Here is a 24,623-nt window from a genome sequence, read left to right as displayed (position 1 = left end):
AAATGACATCTGCTTCTATTGAAGTTCAATAGCATACTGACACCAAGAAATTCTGGTCAATAGTAAACAAAACAAACTACCCCCAGGAACCACCCAGAGCAGATATCTCCCTAGAGAGATGGGCCGAGCACTTCTCGAAAGTGTTCGCTGGAATAAACCCTCCCCAAGAAAACGAGGACAGTGGAGAGCTAGTGGGTCCAAGCTGGGAGCCGGTTACATCTCAGGAAATCATCGACTTGATACACAATCTAAAGACAAATAAGGCCCCAGGTAGCGATGCCATTATCCCTGAAATATTGAAGGCAAACCCACTGTGGTGGGCAAATCTACTAGCAATCCTCTTCACAAGGATCAACGGAACGGGGTACATGCCAAACACATGGACCTCCTCTATAATGGTCCCAATATTCAAAAAAGGAGACCAAAACGATCCAACGAACTATCGGCCCATTAGCCTGCTCTCCATAATAGGGAAGATGTATGCCAAGCTCCTGAAAACTAAGCTAGAATCATGGGTCAACCAAAACAACATAATTGGCCCAGAACAAGCAGGATTCGCTAAGGGGAAATCAACATTAGACCAGACTCACATCTTGGCCCACCTAGCCAACAAATACTCAAAAAATTGCCCTAATAAGCTAAACGTGGCCTTCTTGGACCTGAAGGGGGCATTTGACTCTGTGAACAGAGAAAAGTTGTGGGAAAAACTAGCAGCCTCAACATAGACCCAAGACTCCTCTTCTTGATTAAGAAATTGCACAACCAAAACCTCTGCCAGGTGAAAGACCACAGGGGATGCCTGTCAAACCCGATCCTGGTCCAAAAGGGAGTCAAACAAGGGTGTGTACTAGCCCCACTCCTCTTCAACATCTTTTTGCACGATCTCCCTACTGCCCTGGCTCAAGTTGACGGGCATAGCCCCAAGATTGGCCCAAAGCATGTCCCCCTCTTGCTATTTGCGGATGACGCAGCCCTATTATCCCTCTCTCATGTGGGCCTAAAAAGACTCCTGCATAAATTTGTTGACTTTTGCAAGGCGAACGAACTGCAGGTGAACTACGACAAAACCAAAATCTTGGCGTTTGGGAAAAGCAACAAAAGACAAGTCTGGAAGATAAAGGGCCACTATATTGAGCAAGTAAAACATTTCAAATACCTAGGTCTCTGGTTTAGCAACAACTTGTCATGGTCCACCCACTTAAAATATACACTGGCCCGGGCCAAATCGAGTGGCTGTGCGACCAGGAGGTTCTTCCACTCCAGGGGTAATCAATATATCCCCCTAGCTCTGCAAGTCTTCAAAGCAAAGGCGATGTCACAACTTCTCTATGGAGCACCCATCTGGTTAACCCCCAATAACAGCGCCATCAGATCTTTTCATTCGAAATTCCTCCACAAACTATATGGTGCCCCCAACTGTGTCCCGTATGCAGTTCTTTGTCTTGAATCTGGGCAATATTCTATTGAGGCTACTATCTGGCTAATCGTCATTAAATTTTGGCTATCTATACACTATCAAAGTCCCAGAGACTCTCTGACTCAACTCACCTTGAGCGAACTCCACCACTCCAAATGGTGCTCAACTGTCCTAGCAAAGATCGGGGAATTGGGCTACGACAGCGATTTCCTGACCCTACTATCTTTTCCCGAGATTTTTACCCTCATCAAAAGGAGGCTGCTAGATAGGGACCACAACCAATTGTTGAGCTTGGCAAACAAATCCTGCTCACCTATTAACTTGGCAATTCCATACACACAGGGAAATCCAGCCTTTTACATCACAGAGCTCACCAACCCCTCTTACAGAAGAGCCTACATGCTGGCTAGATTTAACATCATGCCATCGCCGCTCCATAGAGGAAGACTCAATGGCCTCCTGAGCAACAAGAGGGTCTGCCTCTGCAGCACAGGTCAGCTAGACTCCATACCGCATATTCTCCTGCACTGTCCACTCTACCAGGAGCTAAGATCCAGTCTGCTAACACAAGTTTTAGACTCACTGAAGAACCGCAGCGATTCTGACAAAGTGATTTTGCTTTTAAATTGCCAGGACTTTAGCTGCTGCCTTTCAGTGGCAAGATTCCTGAATGAAGTCTGCAAACTGAATGTGTAGCAAACGAGAAGCCCTTTTTTATTATGTGTACTATTTTTTATACTCTCTGCCATGTTATGCCAATAAAGGCTTATTGTATTGTTGTATTGTTGTAATAGCATACTGATAACAAAATGGAGTCTGAACATGCTCAGTACAATCACATGTCTGTAGCCTCTCCCACACCAAAGAGTCCAGTCAAACTGGCAAATCAATATATACTATATATATATATATATATATACACACACACACTAACAAATAGTGAAGGCTTGGAAGGTTGCTATTTCCAACACTAGTGGAAGAGTGTTCTGTCCCTCTTCCCCACAAATCTGGCAATAAATCTGGTTACTTTCAAATCTTCAGCCCTGCAAATCTTCATTTTCTGGAAGTATTACAGGTATTATGAGAGGTGTTGTGGCCAAATGTATCCGCCACTGCTCTTAGTTAAAGCACAATGCTCCGAGATGGGATGACGGGTGAGTCGACAATACCTTGCACAGTCGGATAGCGTTGTTAAAAGCTTGGGCTCTGGTATAGAAGTGTGCAGCTTGTTTGATGTCATCATGGCTCTCGTACTGGCGGGCAACATGATAGGAGGCTACCCAGTTCCCTGTAGCATTTGCAATATCAGCTGCCTGAAAGGGAATCAGAGAGAAAAACATGCTTTCCCTGGATGAAGCCATCAGACGAGTGCCTTTTCTTAAGGAAACTTGGAGGAAAGTAGATTACCTTCTGGATGTTTCCCAGGAAACAGTGAATCCGGACCATGGAGAAGTATAGGTTGCTTACCTGTAAACATGGTTTCCCTCATGACCACCTGTGATTTGCACCTATGGTAATTCTGCGCGCGTGCGCAGGCAGCATCAAACAGTCTCAGGACTCCAAAGAACCGTTAGCTAAGCCACGCCCACCTCCGACCACATAAATAGCCCTCAATGAAGCTAACGGTCAGTTCTTTAAACCACTGCAGCTGAATGCTTGAGACCCGTTACATTCAATATCATACAACGATCTACGCAATAGAGCCTAATTGTGAGATCTCCAATTTGAATAATGTCTCACACCACGGGCTTTAAGTGTTGTACGGCTTGCCAGGCTAATTTTCCAGACAATGATGCACACTCGCTCTGCATCGTATGTCTTGGAGAAGGACATATGCTCCAACAATGCAATATATGTCAGCTCTTCACTCCTCAAACGAGGAAGAGAAAGATTCGCCTTAAAGCCACTCTTTATGAGCAAGCGCTTCTTCCCCCAATGCCCACGAAGCAACAAGATGGCGACACAAGTGCATCAATGGAAATTAACTTACCTGAGGCGTCATTTTCTGCTCCAGCGAAGGCACGACCCAAGAAGGTAAAAAAGATTAAAGATAAAACCACTGGCTTGCTTGGTGATCCAGGCAAAAAGCCAGCAACACAAGCTGAGCCTAAACAGCCAGCAGATTTTAAAGGAATGGGAACGGGAGAAGGCTCAATACCTTCGCAAGCTTCCCAAAGAGAAATGGAGCCAAGCTCGGTTAAACAGCGCACAGCACATGCGCAAGACTCTAAGGAGGGCCAAACCACTCCCCTGATGCCGACGTTATTGGTGCCGGTTCCTCCCATTGCTTATGCAACAACTTCAAGGGAGGAGCCTACTCAAGCTCCTTCAAAAGACTCCTCCCAGGTGCGGGGCCCCTCTTCGGCAAGGGAAGGAGATCGCTCCGTGCGAAGCTGGGGAAAAGCCCCTTTGCACCGCACTGATAATGAAGCAAAGTCTGGAAGACATCGGCGTCGGGAGTGCTCGGCGTCGACGAGCAGCTCAGGCTCCTCCTCAAGCTCCTCCTCTGACTCTTCCCCTTCTAGGGCAAAGAAGCAATGCTGAAGGGGGAGAAGCAGGACAATTAAGAGAAGCCTGCCAAAAGGAGACAGAGGATTTAGAGGTTATTCTCTCTCATCAACCAGGTCATGGAGAGACAGTGGAGAAGGACTCCCCCAAGGGGGATTCTGGCAGATGACTCCACAAAGGCCCATTTTTTATGGTGGACCCCCACCATATCATTGGCAGACTACCAATAACCCACACAATTATGGCATAATGTCCCATGAGCCCATTTCACAGAGAACAGGCAGAAATTTGCCATCTACATCAAGGGACATAGCCAGATGACTCTGTAGCAGAACAATATATTAACTCTGATGCACCAATATCGGAGCAAATAGACATATCAGATTCATCAGATGATGAAGCAGCTATATATGAACAATCAGGGAAGAAAAGCCCTGTTAATACTGCGAATGAAGTTTACAGCATTACTGGCTAGACTGATTAAAGCACTAGACCTACCTACCCCAAAACCACCGGAACCAGTAGAAGACCCTATGTTTCCGGCAAAACAGCAAGAGGCATCAAATAACACCACGCTACCTGTTTTACCATATCTTTTGAAACTTACTAAAATGCCAGAAGCTTCTCTGGCATCAGCTCCAGCCATACCTAGAAGAGTAGAAAGAAATCAAAGAAGATAGAACCTTCTGATAAGGAAGGGAGAAAGATAGATAACATGGGAAAGAAGGCTCATATAGCCGCAGGATTTATTACACGGATGGCACATTATGCCACATATATGTCTGCTTATCAAACATTCTTATGGAACAAAATGTGTCCCTATATTGACTTACTGCCACAAAACGAACAACGTTTACCTAAAGCTTTCCAATCAGAAGTGTTATTGCTGGCAAAATTGCAGAAGGACTTTGCTAAACATTTGGCAGAAACTTCAGGGAAAATATTTGCAACTGCAACAGCAGTTAGGCGCCATGCTTGGCTGCGAGCGTCTTCATTGTCAGAGGATGGCAACTGCCTTACTACAAGAGATATCCTGATAACTACTTTAATGGGCAACCACGCCAACGCAACTTCCAAAACAACAAGTCTTTCACTCAAGGAAGGCAAAACTTTGGAGCAAAAAATCGCTTCCAACCGTATCAGAATAAGCCAAACCGTACGGGAGGCAACAAACAACGTTTTTGACATTCAATCGCAAACTATAAGAGTGGCCGCATCTCCAGAGAGAGTTGCATCTTTGTCTAATGTTTGTTTGCCGTCAAGTATATTGTCAAATGTTGAATGTTATTTTGAACAAGTCTTAGATATAGGTTGCCTGAGTTTTCCCTGTTTTGGGTCACGTTTGACCTCTTTTTATGATGTCTGGGCCAGTATTACAACTGATGCCTGGGTTTTGGAAATAGTTAGAAATGGTTATTGTATTGAGTTTAAGAATTTACCTCCAGTGGGTCATGTGAGGTCCACACCTTCCTCCGGTCCCTTGTTAGAAGAGATTAACAAGTTGTTAGAAAAAGGGGCAATTATATGTGTACATCCATCGGCACATAGTCAATGCTTCTTTTCAAGATACTTCTTAGTGTCCAAGAAGGGCGGGGGTCAACGGCCCATTCTTGATTTGCGCAACATTAATATCATACCAAAGAAGTTTAGAATGGTTTCACTTAAAATAATTTTGCCTTTACTAAATAAAAATGTTTGGTTTGCAACGATGGATTTTGAAGGACGCTTATTTCCATATCTCAATTAATGAAGGACATCATAGATATCTGACTTTTATGATTGACAACCAGGCATATCAGTTTAGGGTGCTTCCCTTCGGGCTGGCAACAGCGCCACGAGTCTTCACAAAGTGTATGGCCGTAATTGCAGCATACCTTCGCACAGCTGGGGTAACAATTTACCCGTATATTGATGACTATTTACCCGTATATTGGTTGCTAATTCTAAGGAAAAATTAAAAGCTGACATTAGCAAAACATTGTGTTTTCTCCAGTCCCTAGGTCTGATAGTGAACTGGGAAAAATCCAATCTCAACCCGATGAGGAGAATTCAATTCATCGGAGCTATGTTGGATTCGGAAGAGCAGAAGGCGTTCCTGCCCAGCGACCGATTCCAGAACCTACAAACTCTAATTTTTCGAACATTATGGCAAAAATGAGTAAAACAGGTTCAAAGGTTACTAGGTCACATGGCATCAACCACAGGGGTAACACCACATGCGAGGTTACACCTCAGACCTTTACAATCATGGTTCCTGTCAGTTTTCCAGCCTTTACATCATGGGCCCAACACCCATTTTTCCCTTCCGGGGGATTTACGCAGAACTCTGCTGTGGTGGTCGGAATGACACAATGTTTGTGCTGGCCAACCCTTTCAAATGCCAAAACCAACAATAGTTCTGATGACAGACTCCTCACTCAGGGGCTGGGTTACTCACGTGGAAGGTCTAACTGCCCAGGGCGTGTGGACTATGCAAGAAACAGAGTTCCACATAAATCTATTGGAACTACTGGCTGTAGAAAAAGCCTTGAAAGCTTTCCAGTTGCTTCTTACAAATCATACTGTTCAACTAGTCACAGACAACACCACATTAATGTTTTACATAAACAAACAGGGAGCGACTCATTCTCTAACATTACTTATGTTAACACTGAAGATATGGCATTGGTGCGTAGAAAGGGGCATACATTTGATAGCAGTCCACCTGCCGGGAGAGCAGAATGTACTAGCGGACTACTTGAGCAGATCACCATTAACACACCATGAATGGATGCTGAACAGAGAGGTTACATCGCATCTGTTTCAGATATGGGGATGGCCAAAATTAGACCTGTTTGCTTCACCGGAGAACAAACAATGCCAAGTGTTTTGTGCTCGTCTAAGCCAAAATGTCCTACACAATTGTCTGGGAGATGCATTCCTACAGGACTGGGGGGGGGGGGGGAGAGACTGCAGTCTACGCCTTTCCCCCATTCCCCCTCTTGTTACAGGTAGTGTCGAAACTGAGCCAAGGGAATCCTGATTGCTCCATGGTGGCCTCGGCAACCATGGTTTTCTCTGCTGCTACAGATGTCACGAAGGGTATTCATACACCTGCCGAACAGGAAGGACCTTCTGGCAACACAGAACAATTTGGTCCTTTATCCAGATGTTCAAGCCCTAAAACTTACGGCTTGGAGGATATTTCCGAGCCAATTACATCTGTTTCTGCTTTGTCTAGACCGGTGCAAGCAGTTTTGGAGGCTGCTCATAGGCGATCAACAAAGAGATCTTACACTTATAAGTGGGCGAGATTCACTAAGTTTACTCAGGAGAAAGGTGTCAATCCCCTAGGAGCATCTACATCTGTGATATTAGATCTTTTGGTGTCCTTGATGGACTCGAGTCTTTCCATATCCTCGCTAAAGTGTTACCTTGCAGCTTTGTCTTGGTACAGAAGGAAAGCTGGTTTAACATCTTGTTTTAAAGATCCTTTAATATCTTTATTCTTGAAAGGGGCAAGGAATATGAGACCAGTTATAACACCAGTGGCACCGCCATGGAGCTTGGAGGTGGTACTCACTGCTCTAACAAGGCACCCTTTCGAACCGCTAGCGACTGTAGAAATCTCTTTTTTGTCATGGAAAACGGCCTTTTTGGTGGCGATAACCTCTGCCCGGAGAGCAGGTGAACTTTGTGCGCTTAGATGCGATGAACCTTATATGAGGATACATAAGGACAAATTAGTACTTAGGACTGATGTAGCTTTTTTTACCGAAAGTAGCTAGTTCTTTCCATATGTCCCAGGAGATTGTTTTACCGGCATTTTTCCAAAATCCTACGACATCTTTAGAAAAGTCTCTACATATGTTAGATGTTCGAAGAGCGGTAGCTTACTATGTAGATAGAACAGCAAAATATCGAAAGACGCCGAGATTATTTGTAACTTATAGAAGTGATGCTATAGGTTTGCCAGTGTCGTCACAACGGATTTTGAAGTGGATTGTGTCGGCTATTCGTACAGCTTACCATGTGTCTGGCAGAGTTTTACCTTCACAGGTAAAGGGGCATTCTACAAGAGCGGTGGCGACGTCCACAGCCTTCATGAGAGAGATCCCGATTGATGCAGTGTGTAGGGCGGCGACCTGGTCTACACCTTTGACCTTCGTGACGCATTATAAGCTTGACCTGATATCTAAGAGAGATGCCGCCTTCGGGAGAGCAGTCCTTTTTTCGGCAGTGGCATGACGCCCTCCATCCAGGTTAGCAGCTCGCTAGTCTATTACCATAGGTGCAAATCACAGGTGGTAACAAGGGGAAAGTGTAGGTTGCTTACCTGTAAATATGGTTTCCCGAGTGACCACCTGTGGATTTACACAGCCCGCCCATCCTCCCCACAGCGTCATGCCTCAGGACTTCTGTCTGCAGATTGCGGCGGAAGAACTGACCGTTAGCTTCATTGAGGGCTATTTATGTGGTCGGAGGTGGGTGTGGCTTAGCTAACGGTTCTTTGGAGTCTCGAGACTGTCTGATGCTGCGCGCCTGAAAGGGAATCAGAGAGAAAAACATGCTTTCCCTGGATGAAGCCATCAGACGAGTGCCTTTTCTTAAGGAAACTTGTAGGAAAATAGATTACCTTCTGGATGTTGCCCAGGAAACAGTTAATCCAGACCATGGAGTCAAGTAGTCTTGAGCCAGCTCGTAATATTTCAAAGCTGCTTCCATGTCTACCTGACCTTCCAGGTACTGTGCCCACCACTTCCACAAGCCCGTGGAAAGTTAATTGATATCTTCTTATATCAATTTAATTAAAATCTCCAAGATGACTGAGAAAATACTAGCCAAATTGCTATTAACAAGAAAATAAATAGCAAAGCTGTACGTTGTAATGAGCAATCACTGTCAATTAAGAATCAGAATGACCGCAAAGAAGCACAGCATCTATTGCAGCCTGAGTCACAAAGATTCACAAAGAGTTCAAAGAAGACTGGGCCCAGGACAGAACTCCTTCGCTCCACATTATTTATTTATTTATTTATTAACAACATTTATATGCCACCTTCTCACCCCGAAAGGGACTCAGAGCGGCTTACAAGATATATATATATATTAGGCCTGGGTAACAACGGAAAAATTTGTTTCTAAAATCGATTTGTATTTGGGGGGTTTTTTGTTTCGATATTTAAAATAATTACAAAATTTTCCTTTTAAAAAGTTCGATATTTACGAAATTTCGTAAATGGTAAAAAAATTAACGAATCGATTTCCGAAACAATAACAAATCGATTCGTTAATGGTGGACGCGACCGCGAAATACGCTAAAAAACCTCCAAAACCTTCTGAAGCTTCCCTCTCCCTCTGTTGTTGACAGTTGGTGTGATATTATATATTTTTTCACTAATTAAACCATAAAACTGGCCCAGACATGCGGAAATAATAACGAAACGACCTCAAAACAATAACAAAACGAATACAATATCAAAATACGAAGCATTTACAAAACATTTTTGAAAATTCGTTTTTTTTAATAATTGCTCCAGAATGGTTCGTTATCTTTTGAAATTGAAAAAATTAACGAATTATTAACGAATTACGAATTAACGAAACGAAACCGCCCAGCCCTAATATATATATATATATATATATATATATATATACAATATACTATATTATTAGCATAGTACAATATCAGTATTCAATATAACTACATTGTATTATGCCATTATATTGTAAAATTATTAGTAATATTACATGTAATATAAATATATAATTATAATATCATATTATTAGCAGTAGTATTATATTGCATTTCATTATAATATAAACTGAAACAGAATCACAGCGAGCCCTCTTCCTTTTATAATTTTTGTGCTTATGAGATACTATGTAAGGAGAAAAATGGAATGTACACAAAATAGTAGACACAAATTCCTATTTACTGATTTCCCCTTTTCTTCAATTTCTTCTACATGTCTTTTTTAAACCTCAGTTCACTTATAAGTACTTTATACTTCCAGTTTCTCTTCGACTTGGCTGACTTTTATTTCTCATTGGAACTATTTGCAAGTGTGCTTTCTTTTCTTTTTTTTAAATAATGTTTTATTGTTTCATAGTGTATGTAGAAAACAAAACAAATGAACAAAAGGAAAAGAATAAACAGAGAAAACATATGCAAAAAAATTACAAAAGAGTCAATATTCAGTGCTCATTAAACATATGTACAATCAGATTTGGTTGTACAATTATTTATACCTTAACATTACATAACCCTCTATCCCCCACCCATGAACCCCAACTGTGCTTTCAACATCTCACCTGTAAAAACCCTCAATCTTCATTAACTTCTTCTTTTTGAACATTTCTAATGTAACCTGAGTCCTGATGGAACAGTTACTATATCAATATCTCCTCTCCAGGGATTGCGCTGGAAAGACTTTGGATTGAAAACCCAAAGAAGAGTTTAAAAACTAACATAGTCCGCCCTGGCCCTAACAGGAGCATTCCCAGCAGATGGAGCAGAATGCATTCATTCAGGCACTGGGAAATACTCACTTATCTTTCATCTTGTTGACATAAGACTCCAAGGCCTGTAAATCTTCAGAATCATCCATGGGACCTCAAATTTGTGTGTGTCTGACTTTTCATAACTGCCAGCAAGGAAAGGTATATTAGAAAGACAAGCCAAGGACAGATTCTGTATTCTAGTTATACTTAGAAGTAAGAAAAATAGTAAATATATTTCACATTTGTATAGTAGCCTTAAAAGCCAGCATGGGGTAGTGGTTTTGGGAATCAGACCAGGATTCAACTCCCTGCTTTGTCATGAGTGAATCACACTCTCTTTGCGTCATAGGAAGCCAACAGCAAAAACCCCTCTGAACAAATCTTTCCAAGAAAACCTTGTGATAGGTTAAACTGGAAATAACTTGAAGGCAAAATCAAAATCAAACAGCAATTTTTTGAAATCATTCATTCTATTTTATAGGGAGCCACTGGTGTTGCAATGGGTTAAACCCTTGTGCCAGCAGGACTGCTGGCAGAAAGGTCAGCAGTTCAAATCCAGGGAGCGGGGTGAGCTCCTGTCTGACAGCTCCAGCTTCTCATGTAGGGACATAAGGGAAGCCTCCCATAGAATGGTAAAACATCGAGGCATTTCTTGGGCAATGTCTCTCACACCAGAAGTGACTTGCAGTTTCTCAAGTTGCTTCTGACATGAAAAAAATCCTATTTTACAAACCATTTCCTGGAATTGTAAAATTGCTACGACCAGCAGACCATGAATGTATTTGTTGGTAGCCATCTGGTATTACTAGGCTGAAATGGCTATTCTGCTTTTGTTTGGTGCACTATACTGTCCCTTGCTTTGGACTCGTCAGGTATGGGGACAGAGAGAGAGAGTTGAAGGGCAAAAGGGAAACTATCACACAGTGTTCCATAATGCACACAATCTTACTGGCTCAACAGCAGGACCACTAAACTAGTGTATTCGTTTTAAAAGCTGCTATTAGATGCAATGGTAGATATTTTCCCCTCCCAGAAACACAGCAGAGTGCAGCAACAGCACTCTTTGACAGACATCAGTGCAATTAGGTTTGGATTAAATGTTAACATTTACTAGGTGAGCACAAGACTGAGGTCAGCGGTAGCTTCCAAATGCTTGGCGTAATTGTAATAGGTGGTGCGCAAGTGGACACGGTCATGCGCCTCGGCGACTTCCATGGCTTTCTGCCACTGGTTGGAGGCCTTGTTTAAGAGGTCATAGCGCTTGCACTGCTTGTACAGTCGCTTCGCATCTTCCTGGAAGAGAAACCAGAGTGATGGGTATAAGGAGACTTGTCTGAATAACACTTTTAAAAACAGAGAGTTTCCCTATAAATAATAACCTTCTACAGCAACTTTTTAAACCAGGGACCAGTTCACTGTCCCTCAGACCGTTGGAGGGCTGGACTATAGTTTTTTTTTAAAAAAAATCACTAAAAAAATTCCTATGCACATTGCACATATCTTATTTTGCTGTGAGGAAGGGCCCATAGAGGGGGTTCTTTCTAGCCCTCTTTAGGCAGTAATCCCAGGAGCAGAGAATGAGAAATCTTCCTATTTCTAGTCTGAACAAAATCTGGCTACCAGTATTAAAAAAAACTCTAAAATTATAACTGTAAATAAAGAACAACACTCAAACACAGGGGAACTCCAGACAAGAAACAATCAGGACCAGCTAATCACCTCTCAACAAAGGATTATCCCTAAAAACTGTCAGGCTATGAAATGGTAATCAAGGTGGCCAATTGAAACATTCATACCTACCTCCAACAGACAAGAGTTCTTTCTCCCACCCTGGATCTTCCACAATTTTCCTAGTAATTTTAAATTGCTTACCTGTAACTGAAGTTTCCTGAGTAGTCTCCTGTGAATTCGTACATTTGGTATTCCTGCGCTTGGGCAGTGCAACTTCCGGAACCTTCTAGAAAGTAAAAGAACATCTTAGCCCCAGCTAGACCCGCCCCCTCCTCCCGAGTATATATAGCCCATGGGCGGGGCTAGCCAGCAGTTCTCTTCAGCCGCAAATACAGCTAGAAGGCATGGCATGATACTCAAGAGGAGGAAGGGCGAGTATGTACGAATTCACAGGTGACTACTCAGGAAACTACAGTTACAGGTAAGCAACTTATAATTTCCTGTCGTAGTCCCTGTGAATCATACATTTGGTAGATTAACGAGCCATCAACATGGCTGGCGGGATCATGCCACCACTAAGGATAGCACCGCTCTACCAAATTCTAAATCTCTCTCAGATGCCGCATCAATCTTATAATGGGATACAAACGTCAAGGGGGACGACCATACAGCCGCCCAGCAAATGGCATCTAGAGACACTCCTTTTAAGAAAGCCGTAGACGTAGCAACAGCCCTCGTGGAATGACCCCTAACCTGCCATGCGATAACACAAACGGATAACAGAAACTATCCAAGATGAAAACCTTTGGGATGACACGGGTAAGCCCAACGCATCCCTACGATATTTTACAAACAGCATAGTCGTCCTTCTAATGGCAGCCGTCCTACATAAAAGGCCAGTGCCCTGCGTACGTCAAGCAAATGTAAGGAGCGTTCAACAGAGGTGGACGGATTCTGAAAGAAACCTGGCAACACCAGCTCCTGGGACATGTGAAACCTTGTGGAGACCTTAGGCAGAAAGGCCACATCTGTCTGTAAAACCGCCCTATTCCTGTGAAACCTGAGGTATGGGGGGTCCACCCGTAGGGCACATAGTTCACTCGAACATCTGGCCGACATTATCGCCACAAGAAAGGCGGTCTTCCATGACAAGAAGGAAAGGTCAGCTTTGGCTAGGGTTTCGAAGGGGGGTCTTGAAAGAGAGGACAATACAATCTCCAAACTCCACGCTGGAGCAATCGGGGCCACCGGAGGCCTAATGTTTGCAAATCCCCTAAGGAAGGTTTTAACCAGTGGGTCCGTAAAACATGACAGTAAACCTGACTTTTGCCTAAACCACGAAATTGCTGCAACATAGCATTTCAAAGAGGAGTGGGATAAGCCCGCTTCCGACAATGACACTAAAAAATCCAGAACAACAGGTATAGGAACAGTAACAGGATCGAAACCCTTAGAGTGGGCAAAGGAGCTAAACCTCGACCATTTATAAACATAAGATCGCTTTGTAGAGGCCCTGTGGGCAGCCTCAATAATTGTTAACACGGGCGCCGAAAGTGTCTCAAATGAGGTCAAGGAGTTGGCCTGATTCTCCAAGCCGTGAGTCTCAACTTGTGGACCTCTGGGTACAGGACCCTGTCACCCTGCGACGTCAGAAGATCCACTCTGTCCAGGAAGCAGAAGAAGGTGCCCTTCGCCATCTGGTGCAAGGGGGAGAACCACAGCTGCCGGGGCCACCACGGGGTTATCAAAATGCACCGAGCACCCTCTCTTTGGATCTTGGCCACCACTCTCAGGAGGAGAGAAGAGGGCGGAAACGCATACAGAGTGTGACTCGACCAGTCGTGGAGAAAAGCATCTCCCAGGCAACCCGTCTCTGGTGAGGCCTGAGTCCGAGCGCAGAATAGAGCGCACTTTGCATTGGCCCGAGTCGCAAACAGATCCACCTCTGGGGCACCCCACGCTCGAAAGAGTCTGAGGACCTCCCACTGGTTGAGAGACCACTCGTGGTGTGTCAACGGACTCCTGCTGAGTGCATCTGCCAGCAGGTTCTGTTTCCTGGGGAGGCGCGTCACCAGAAGATGTATGCCTCGATCTAGGCACCAGTCCCAAATTCGGATGGTCAGATGTAACAGTGGGAGAGAGTGCATGCCCCCGTTTGTTGAGGTAGTACATCACCGTGGTGTTGTCAGTGAGAATTTGTACTACCTGACCCCATCTGACCCTCTCAAACGACATAAGCGCCCTCTCCACCGTGAGGAGTTCTAGGGCGTTTATGTGTAGTGTGTTTTCTCCTCCTACCCAAATGCCTTGGGCGACGAGACCTTGGGTATGGGCCCCCATCCCATGAGAGAGGAGTCTGTAGTAACCACTATGGTGGCCAGAGGGGGGTGGGTGGAAGGGGAGCCCCGCCCATAGTGCATCCCACCAGCATTGGAGAGACTGGCGAACCGAGGCAGGCAGCGTGAGCCGCATAAAAGGGTTGAATGTTGAGATAAACCATGACTGGAGGGATCGCATTCGCAGTCTGGCATACGGTGTGACAGAGGTGGTGGAGGCCATGTGGCCCAACAGTATCTGTAACTGCTTGGCTGCCACAAAGGGAGAGCGTATAATCTGCTCTGCAAGATCCTTCAAATTGACGAAACGGTCCTGTGGAAGGAAGACCCTCAGAGCGACCGAGTCCAGCATCGAGCCGATGAAGATGATTCGTTGCGAAGGGGACAGAGATGACTTCTCGAAGTTGACGACAAGGCCCAGGGACTGGAGAAGGGATAGAACAAAAGAGAGTTGGGTTTGAAGTGTATCCCGTGATCCCAAAACGATCAACCAATCGTCAATGTACGGATACACCGTAACCCCTTTTGTGCGCAAGTAGGCCACCACCACCGACATACATTTTGTAAAAACCCGGGGGGCTGTGGATAACCAAAAGGGAGGACGTTGAAACAATAAGCCTGGTTACCCACCATAAAGGCTAAGAACCTACGGTGGTGTCGGGCAATTGATGAATGGAAATACGCATCCTTCAAGTCGATGGTGGCGAACCATACACCCCCAGATGATAAAGGCAAAATGGAGGCAAGCGTGACCATCCGGAATTTTTTAGGCCGGATATGTTTATTCAGGTTTCTGAGGTCAAGGATGGGACGCAGCCCACCGCCGCATTTCGTTACCAAAAAATATCAAGAAAAGAAACAGTATGGGAACACGAAGAACTTAAAGGTGAAATTGCACCCTTATCTAACAGCATCTTACCTTCGTCCAGCAGGGGGGCCAAGGTCCCGGTACGCCGAACGTGGCCGACCCTTGGCTGGTCAATAAACTCAATCTTATAACCTTGAGCGATAATAGAGAGTACCCATCTATCCGCTGTAATACTTGACCATGCTTGATAAAACGGGGACAACCTATCTTCAAACCGGTGAATAACAGGGGATGATCCGGTCTGGACGATGGGAACTGATTGTGCTGCAACAGGCAGGAGTATCCCAACAGGCTCAGAGACCTCATCATGGGCCAATGCGTCAAAAACGCTTTTTGGGGCCAGTCTGAGCTTTGGCTTTGTTGCCGAAAGGCTGGTTGCGGGGTCTATTGAAGTAGGGGTTTCTTCTCCCACCTTGGAACCTAGAGGAGTTATTATTCCTGTTCCTAAAGGGTTCCCCATAGGAATTTCCATAGCTCCTATGGAAATTAGAGGAGGAGGGCAGGTTCCATCTTTGACGTTGTTGGGTATAAGGCTGCCAGACGTAGCCGAACTTACCCGCAGCCTGCCTCACATCTTGCTTTTGTTTTAGTCTGTCATCCTTTTGGGGATTAAAGAGTCCCTCCTCGTGGAAGGTCCTCTGCGAGAGCTTTCCCTTCCTCGGAGAGGTTGGAGGCACGAAGCCATGCATGCCTCCTGATTGAGGTGGCGGTGGAGAAAAGGCTGCCCGCCGCCTCGGCCATATGCTTCACAAAATCTTTTTGCATCTTCGACAATGCGAAGGCCTTGGCTTGAAGTGCCTTGGGGAACCATTGTTGATCACTTGGCAGCAGCTCGATATATGGTAAAATTTTACCCCACAGAAAGGTCTGGTAACCACTGGCATATGTCGCATAATGCGCCATCTGGGTGAATAACCCCGCGGCAAAATGCACCTTCTTCCCTAAAGTATCTATTTTATTGTCCTCCCTATCGGGTGGGGTGGTCAGTGAATTTTTGGGGTGTTTAGTTTTCGCCACTTTGGCCACCACAGTGTTCGGCCGTGGTGGGGCCATAACCCATCTCGCTGAGGAGACGTCAGTCTTATAAAGTAAGTCCAGCCTTCTTGGGATGGCAGGAACCAAGGAGGGGGACATGTCGGCTACCTTCACTAACTTCAATAGGTATGGTAACACGGGTAATGGGGAAGCAGGAGTTATGACCTGTTCTACGGATGGAAACATTGGGTCCTCCACGTGTTCAGGAGGCTTTGGGCAGAAATATCGAAGGCCTTTATCATCCTGTCTATCAGCGCAGCGAATCGATTAGCATCAGCAGGATGTATGAATAAGGTGCTTTCACCTTCCCCTTGTTCTATCGGGTCAGGAGGTTCTTGTTCTGAATCAGAACTATCCACACCAACCGCCCCTTGCCCAAGTTCACCAGATGGGGCAATCCCCGTTGGAACCAAAGGAGTAGAGTAACCTTGTGAATGATGCAAAGGCATGCTCAGGACCATAGAATCAGTCCCAATCAAACCTGTCTGGGGAGGGGCGGGGTAGGGATGAGGCTAACACAGCAGTAATATTGCATGGGTTCATGTCATTAGTGTTCAAAGGCACCGAAGGTCCATACAGAGGAGCCCTATCCTGGGCAGCTTGGGAGGTAGAGGGTGCCTCCGTCGATGTCGAGGGCTGGGCCATCGGGATGCTTATAGTCCCTGTGGATGGTGGGGCTGGAGCAGTTGGTACTGGTACAGCAGGCAAGGGACCTTGGATGAAGACCATCTGGCCTGATGGGCCCATCTGCCAAAAACCAGGGCATGGCAGGGGAGCCATGCCTGGGCATCCCCAATGTGAGATCCTGGAAGATCTGGATCATCTGCTCCGCCTCGACCACCCGGAGGAAGAAGACGACAAGGAGGAAGATGAGAAGGTCGAGGAGGAGCGAGTGCGCCTCGATGTCGACCGCCGGCGGCGGCGGCGTGATCTCTCACTCCTCCGAGAAGGAGATCTGGATTGCCTTGGTCTCCGACTTCGGCGATGCGGCTGGCGTTGCGGCCAGGGCCTCAGCGCAGAAGTAGGAAGCGCCTGTATCGGTGCAGCATCGGAAGCAGTTTTCTCTCCCCCACAGAGGCCCTCCGGAGCGGAGTCCGTGGCGCCGTTAGCCGCATCTTCGATACCCAAAAGGACCGGGCCGTCCGGGGCTTCTGGCTGCAGTCAGGCCGGCATCGGCAGGGCCACTGGCATCGGCCTGATCTCAGCCGTGATCGGCTGCGGCAGAGGCTCCTGAGCCCAAGTCAAGAGCAGGGGCGAGAGGAGCGGCAACCCCGAGGAGGGCGGCGTTTGGGAGACCAGCTCCGAGGCTGGCGCATGCGTGGCCCGGGGAGTCGACGTCAAGACTGCCGTAAAGGAGAGCGGGGCCTGCTGCGAAGGTTGCCTCCCTTCTGATTGGCTGCCAGGAGTCGCGGGCAGCGCGGCCTCGCGGCCGGTGCCCAGAGGCCTTCCCGCCCTTTCCACTGGGCTCTTCCCCTGAAGAGGGGCTTGGCGGCCATCTTGCGTGGCCTTATTCTTAGGCTTCTTGGCCTTCTTCTTTGCCGCAGCCGCGGTCAGAAGGGGTAAGTTTGGACGCTCCATGGCCTGTACCAGGGTGGCGGGCGGCAGCGGGCCCTTTCATAAAGGGCCGCTCTAAGTCTTGAGACCCTGTTCTTCTTCATTTGAGGTGTGAACGAGGAGCAGATAGCGCAGGCCTGGATCAAATGGGCCTCCCCCAAGCAAGTGAGGCAAAGGGAGTGCCCATCAGTGTCCAGTAGAATATTCAGACTCTTGGTGCACTTCTTGAAAAAAGTGGTGGCCATAATCGGCAGCGACAGAAAGGGATGGTCTAAGCCGGTCCTGGGGTCAAAATATCGTGAATCAATCCAAAGAAGTGTCGAATCAATAGAGGCTAAGCAGAAGAATCATCAGAAAAAACTAGTCCAAAGTCAAATCCTAAATCAGTCAGTCAAAGAGATTGAAGAATCAAAGAGAAGGTTCTCTAAGCTGTGCACACGCGAGCGGATAAAGAGAACTGCTGGCTAGCCCCGCCCATGGGCTATATATACTTGGGAGGAGGGGGCGGGTCTAGCTGGGGCTAAGATGTTCTTTTACTTTCTAGAAGGTTCCGGAAGTTGCACTGCGCATGCTCTGGAATACCAAATGTACGATTCACAGGGACTACGACAGGAAAAAGGTTTTCCTCTAACATGAAGTCCAGTCATGTCTAACTCTGGGGTGTGGTGCTCATCTGCATTTCTAAGTCGAAGAGCCAGCATTGTCCATAGACACCTCCAAGGTCATCTGGCTGGCATGACTGCATGGAGCGCTGGGGCAGCTCCCTTGGCTGGCTCACGCTGCCCATTGGTCCTAATGGGCAGCGTGAGCCTGCCAAGGGAGGAGCAGCCCAGCGCAGCCTACTCACGCATAAAGCACCTCGCGAGGTGCTTTACGCACGAGTAGGCCACACAGAGCAGCTGTCCTTGGCTGGCTCACACTGCCCATCGGGCCTGATGGATAGCATGAGCCAGCTTAGGGAGGGGCACTGTGTGTTTGGGGGGGGGGGGCGCTCCTCCTCCGCGGGCCGGATAAGTGCCCTTGGTGGACCGGAAGTGGCCTGCAGGCCGTAGTTTGAGGACCCCTGCTCTACAGCATACATAGGCATCACAGAAGACAGGATTACAAAGGACAAATATGCTACAAGAAGAAGAAGTCAGCATAGTCAGAATGCTCAAGTGCATTATCCAAATATGCAGCCTTCAAATATCACTCTAAACTATATCAGAAGGAAATTAAGAAAGTGATCCCCTATTTTTATGCCTCTAAGAATCACCCTCCAGGTTTTTTGGACTTTATCTCCCACAATTTCTAACAGCCTCAGCCCCCTTCCTTTCCCCCTCATCTGCTTAAGCGGCTGAGGAGGAAAAGGAAGGGGGCTGAGGCTGTTAGGAATTGTGGGACTTGAAGTCCAAAACACCTGGAGGGCCAAAGTTTGCCCATGCCTCCTCTATAGCATATCAGCAGCTATTAATTTAATAGAGGTTTATTTTACTTGTAGACACATGCAAATATTGTTTCTAAGAGATAACTTGCCAGAGTTGTAAACAAACCTCTTTCTTCTCATTCCATCCTAAAAGCCTGTCACATATAAGGAAAGAAATCCCTGTGGTCCAGTTGTAGCGATGTTACCAAATTGCTTTGCATTAGGATATTTTGTACTGCTACCCTAAGAAGTGACAAATACTAAGCTAATGGTGTCACTTGAAAGGGACTAATAATATTACTTGGGCTGGGCTTTAGCACAGCAGGTTAAAGCACCAGCTGCAATAAATCTTGTTAGTCGAAAGTCTGCCAGTTCGAAGCCTGGATCAGGGTGAGTTCCTGGCCTTTGGCCCAGCTTCCGCATACCTAGCAGAAGCAAATGTGAGTAAATAAATAGGTACTGCTTAAAAGCGGGGAGGTATTCTGAGGCACCCATAAGGAAAGTCAGCGATTTCATCAAAAGGAGGAAGTTTACAAACAAAGCTCTTCGGCAGGGAGATAGAGTGACAGCACCATCACCCCATGGCCAAAATCGAGCACAAAGCTTCCAAGCTGCCAAAGGTGGGAAAAACTGATAGATGATAGATAGATAGATAGATAGATCTAACTATGTACAATTGTCTTGTTTGTGTATAAAATAGCCTTGAATGTTTGCTGTATATATATGTTCTGTGATCCGCCCTGAATCCCCTTTGGGGTGAGGGGGGCAGAATATAAATACTGTAAGCTTTGGAAACAGACTATGATAAGCAGAATGAATTAATTAATTACGGACTTGGCAAAACGATGGCCACCAGGCTGGCTGTTTATTGTATTTTTATTGTATTCATGTAATGTTTTTATTGTTATAATTATTGTTACTATGTATCTTATTGTGTGAATTGTAGGCATCAATGTATGCCGGTTGGAAGCCGCCCTGACTCTCCCTTAGGGGGTTGAGAAGGGCAGGGTAGAAGTACCCGAAATAAATAAATAAATAAATAAAACAAATGTATTTTGTGTTTCAAACTTCTGGCAATTAATTCTGCAAATTAGTGTCATGATTAGATATAAACGCCATTTAGTAATATGAACCGGGGTAGTACACAATGACAAAATAAAGAAATGGTTATTTTGTCTTTCATTTCAAGAGCAGGAACTGCGCATTTTGAGATCGCCAAACAACAAGAAATTTGAAAAATCACTGGGGTTGACGCAGCCCAGAATAGAAGCATTATAAGTGAGACCGGATGTTTAAATAAAAATAAGGAAAGTACTAAGGCAACCTGACCTCCAGGTCATTTCATGGGGGAGGCGGCATCCTCCCGCAGGGCAGGGGGCTGTTCTAGGAACCGGCTCCACTCCACAAGCTGGAAAGGGCCACTTCTATCTTGGAAACATCTCTTTCCCAAAGGCGAATGAAGCTTGGGAAAAGCTGTCCCTCTATCACAGGCTTTGAACTTTTAACACAGCTTGAAAGCTATGTAGATATGGATGTCGGATCAAAAGTATTTAAACTACCGGCCCAAAATAAAGCAAGAGAAAGGACACACCAAGTGTTGAGAGGGAGTTGCAGGGTCCACATTGATATGTCAGTTACAGCTTCTTCTTTTTTTAAAAAATGATCTTTATTAGATTTATTATAAATTACAACGAGGGGGAGGGATAGGCGGGGACTAGGGGGGAGAGGAGTCAGGGGGGAAGGGATGGGGAGGGTAAATGGGGGAGAAGTGAGGAGGGGGGGTACATTACATATATGTAATTACAAGCATACATATAAGAGCACATAAAATGTGTCCCCTACTTACAGAGGGAAAGAATATAAAGCACACATCAACACACATACTTATACATATTAAAAACATAAGACTTCCATTTAGTTTCCGTACAGAGTATCATCCAATGTTCCCAGGTGACCCTCATGGGGGTCTCCCATTTTTTTATTCACCCATCCATACCAGCTTCTTCTTCAAAAGCAAGTTAGTATCTTCACCCAGGGCCTTAAGGAAGACTTATACCAATCCTAACTCTCTCTCTCTCCCTCCCTCTCTCTCTCTATATATATATTCTCCTGAGCCTTTGACCATTAATTCTTTGCTGAATGAATTCCTATCCAGTAAATTTAAAGTAAGGAATATAATCTGTATTTCATCAGTAGATCTTAAGTAGATTTTATCTTGTATTTTAACTTTGTGTATCTTGTTGTAAGTGTTTTAATAGTGTTTTATCTGTATTGTCAAAGGCTTTGATGACTGCAATCACTTTGTGGTGTTGTGGCCTATGTTTATGGTCTATGTGTTCTAGCAGCATTTTATCCTGACATTTCGCCTCTATGGTTGTGCATCTGTGGCTGGTACATCTTCAGAGGATCCTGCTAGAACATGTCCATACAGCCACAAAACACCTCAGTGTTTTATCTCGTTTTAATGATTTTGTTGTACCCTACCTCGAGCCGAAAGCGAGGAGGAGCTGAGGAGCCTTCTAATCAAGATGAAAGAAGAAAGTGCAAAAGCTAGGCTGCAGCTAAACATAAAAAAAAACAAGATTATGGCAACAAGAATGACTGACAACTGGGAAATAGAGGAAGAAAATGTGGAGGCCATGACAGACTTTGAATTTCTAGGTGCAAAGATTACTGCAGATGCAGACTGTGGCCAGGAAATCAAAAGACGCCTACTTCTTGGGAGGAGAGCAATGTCCAACCTCGATAAAATAGTAAAGAGTAGAGACATCACACTGGCAACAAAGATCCGCATAGTCAAAGCAATGGTATTCCCTTTAGTAACTTACGGATGTGAGAGCTGGACCTTAGGGAAGGCTGAGCGAAGGAAGATAGATGCTTTTGAACTGTGGAGTTGGAGGAAAGTTCTGAGAGTGCCTTGGACTGCGAGAAGATCCAACCAGTCCAGCCTCCAGGAAATAAAGCCCGGCTGCTCATTGGAGGAAAGGATACTAGAGACAAAGTTGAAGTACTTTGGCCACATCATGAGGAGACAGCAAAGCTTAGAGAAGACAATTATGCTGGGGAAAGTGGAAGGTAAAAGGAAGAGGGGCCGACCAAGGGCAAGATGGATGGATGGCATCCTTGAAGTGACTGGACTGACCTTGAAGGAGCTGGGGGTGGTGACGGCCGACAGGGAGCTCTGGCGTGGGCTGGTCCATGAGGTCACGAAGAGTCGGAGACGACTGAACGGATGAACAACGACCTTGAGCCACAGGGAGAGGTAGGTAATAAATTTATTATTAGTATCATTTTCATTATCATCATCATCATTGTGAAGAACCTCCCAAACCTGACATGGGTCTTCTAACCAAAGAATCCTAAATCAACTGCCCAGTCTTGTATATCCAGCCTGTTTAATTGCACAAGTGAAGTTGATATCACTGTGCTGCCTACCATAGTAAGGTGCCATATGAGTAATGAATGGATTGGGATGCTGTGTGGTTTCCAGGCTGTATGGCCGTGTTCTAACAGTTGTTTTACTTGCATCTGTGGCTGGCATCATCAGAGGTTCTGATTATTGTCAAGCAAGTTGAGTATATATACCCATGGATTGTCTAGAGTGGAAGAAAAGAATAATTGCCTGGAGACCTCCTGTGCCTGGGTGGCACAGTCAATATCTTGATTCTGGTGTTTTTCAATACTTGTAGCCAAAATCTGTTCATTTTTGTGGTTTTCTTCCTTTCTGTTGAAATTGTCCATGGAAATGAACAAAAATTGGCTACCAGTATTGAAAAACACTAGAATCAAGACAGTGACTAATGAACACCACCCAAACACAGGATGTGACCAGATAGTAAGAATAAAGGGCTAGTGAACACCATCCAGGCAAAGAATGTCTCCAGGCAGCAAGCTGTTCAAAGGGAATAGAGCCCAGGCTACTTCTAGGCAGATCCCCTCACATCATTGGCTATGCTATCTTCATGATTACTCACATGCTAATGAATAGATACCACTCAAAATATACAAATCGAACTTGCTAACTGCACCATTTACACCTGTTTAATAGACAATTATTATTTTCTCCCACCTTGGATATTCCATTTGCTTGACTACCATCGTCTGAAGATGCCAACCACAGATGCAGGCAAAACGTCAGGAGAAAATGCTGCTAGAACATGGTCATTCAGCCCAGAAACCACACAACACTCCAGTGATTCCGGTCATGAAAGCCTTTGACAATACATGAATGGGTTATTTGTGAAATATGGAAAAAATGCAAAGTACAGCAATAAAGCCAATTCAACGAAGATGCGACTCTCCCTTTTCACCTGCCTGCCTCCAAGGCGCAGGTTAAGGATAACCACAAAGCTTCATACTTGCAAATGCTTTTGCTGTTCAGTACTGCTAGGGAGTAGCCTTTGTTTGCAGATGCCCAAACAACTTAAAAGAAACTAGAGAAGTTTGATCTGAAGAGAAGCACTCTACTGACCAGCATGCCCAGATGGATCGCCAACATGGCAACCCTGGCTTCTTGCTCTGGCTCTTGTTCAGCCTCTCGCAATGCCTTGGCTCCTTGGGCATGGCCCATGTTCCCCAGACAGAATCGGCCCACATCCAGCCTTTGGGTCTTCACACACATGCGGGCCATGTTCTCCCAAACTGCCTCACTGCAGAAACAGAAACAATGAAATGAAGAGTCTTTTGCTTCAGTGCATTACAAAAGTAAATTAAATTTATGACTTCTGGGTGAAGGCAAGATGGCGGCAACACCGGGTCTTTGAAGCTCTGCAAGCACAAAGACCAGGATCTTTGGGTTTAAGGTTTGGAGAAAGCCAAATCTCCCCAAACCGACAGGATTGAGTTCGGTTTGGCAGCGAATCTCAGGAGGGCAACTCCTGGCGGGGCTTTTCGGAGGGGAGCCCACTCGCCAGCGCGAGAGACCCTCGAGGAGGCAGCAACCTAAACCGAAAGGAGCGCAACGAAACGCCGCGCAGAGAGCCGACCGCCTTCATTATTTTCTACTCAAGACTACACAGACCACAGAAGAATTTAAGAAGATAAGAAAATAAGTGAAGCAGGGAGAAGAAAGGAACCCAGAAGGGAAATAAACTAATGGAACATTAAGTAAGCAACTAAGCAATAAATCAATGCTAACCAACCTTTATCCAGCTGGAGAGGCGAGGGCCAGTGAAAGCGGCAGGAACGCCAAACAAAAGAATAGATCTTTGCACCTTGCCGTAAAGCAGATGGAAACCGTAAAGAGATGCAAATAGGTGTAAAAAGACGAGAGAGAAAAAGACAGACTTAAGAAAGTACAGAGGGAACGAACCTCAATAGAACCTCAACAAAAGGGGCAAAAGCCAT

General features: G+C 45.5%; 1 pseudogene; it reads right to left on the bottom strand.

The window, feature by feature from the left end:
- The window catches only part of LOC137095302 (intraflagellar transport protein 140 homolog), a 40,958-nt pseudogene extending 16,335 nt beyond the window's left edge, over nt 1-24,623 (bottom strand).

Source organism: Anolis sagrei, chromosome Y (assembly GCF_037176765.1).
Source record: "Anolis sagrei isolate rAnoSag1 chromosome Y, rAnoSag1.mat, whole genome shotgun sequence".
Taxonomy (NCBI): domain Eukaryota; kingdom Metazoa; phylum Chordata; class Lepidosauria; order Squamata; family Dactyloidae; genus Anolis; species Anolis sagrei.
The sequence above is the reverse complement of the archived record's forward strand: the minus strand, read 5'-3'. Positions and strand labels throughout refer to the sequence as shown.